We start from the raw sequence: 1,439 nt of genomic DNA, 5'->3' as shown, positions 1-1,439 counted from the left end.
TGGCATAAAGCTGTTGATAAAAGCTTCTAATAATCCTTCCAATTTAATTGGTGTTGGTTGTGACCCCTCCTTTTTCATTCATAATTTTAGTAATTTGGGTCCTTTCTCTATTCTTTTGAATGTCTTGCCAGTGGCTTCTCGATCTGATTTATTCTTCCAAAGAACCAGCTTCTAGTTTTGTTGATCTGCTCTACTGTACTCCTGGTTTCTAATTCATTGATTTCTGCTCTAATCTTGGTCAACTCCTTCCTTGTCAGTGGGTTAGGCCTGTCCCTCTGTTGCTGTTCCAGTTTCTTGAGGTGAGAATATAGAAACTGCATTTTAGATTTTTCTATTCTTTTGAGTGAGGCTTGGATGGCTATGTATTTCCCCCTTAGGACTGCCTTTGCAGTATCCCATAGGTTTTGGACTGTTTTGTTTTCATTCTCATTGGTCTCCATAAATTGTTTCAATTGATTTTTGATACCCTGGTTTATTGAATCATTCCTGAGCAGGATGGTTCTTAATCTCGAAGTGTTTGAGTTTCTTCCAAATTTTTCCTTGTGGTTGAATTCCAAATTCAAAGTGTTGTGGTCTGAGAATATGCAGGGAATATTTTCAGTCTTTTGGTGCCGGTTGAGACCTGTTTTGTGACCCAGAACATGGTCTATTATTTTTTTTTTAGGATTTAATTTATTTATTCAACAGAGATAGAGACAGCCAGCGAGAGAGGGAACACAAGCAGGGGGAGTGGGAAAGGAAGAAGTAGGCTCATAGCGGAGGAGCCTGATGTGGGGCTCGATCCCACAACTCCGGGATCATGCCCTGAGCCAAAGGCAGATGCCCAACCGCTGTGCCACCCAGGCACCCTGAACATGGTCTATTCTTGAGAATGTTCCATGGGCATTAGAATAGAATGAGTATTCTTTGGTTCTGGGGTGTAGTGTTCNATATGGCATTCAAAGCTCTTCTTTCTTTGCTGATTTCTTGCTTAGGTGATCTGTCTATTGCTGATAGTGGAGTGTTGAGGTCTCCTACTATTAGTGTATGTTTATCTATATGTCTCTTTATTCTGGTTAAGAGTTGGCTTGTGTATCTTGCTGCTCCCCTGTTGGGGGCATATATATTTATAATTGTCATATCCACTTGTTGGATACATCCTTTAAGAATAATATAGTGCCCTTCTGTGTCTCTAACTATAGTCTTTAGTTTAAAATCCAATCTGTCTGATATGAGAATTGCTACCCCAGCTTTCTTTTGAGGTCCATTGGCATGAAAGATGGTACCCCATCCCTTTACTTTCAGTCTGAATGTATGTTTAGGTTCAAAATGAGTCTCTTGTAGGGAGCAAATGGATAGGTCATGTCTTTTTATTTTTTTATTTTTTAATTTTTTAATTTTTTTATTTTATTATATTATGTTAATCACCATACAGTACATCCCCAGATTCCGATGTAAAG

The sequence above is a fragment of the Ailuropoda melanoleuca genome, chromosome X, assembly GCF_002007445.2.
Source record: "Ailuropoda melanoleuca isolate Jingjing chromosome X, ASM200744v2, whole genome shotgun sequence".
Classification (NCBI taxonomy): Eukaryota; Metazoa; Chordata; class Mammalia; order Carnivora; family Ursidae; genus Ailuropoda; species Ailuropoda melanoleuca.
Note: the sequence above shows the minus strand (reverse complement) of the source record.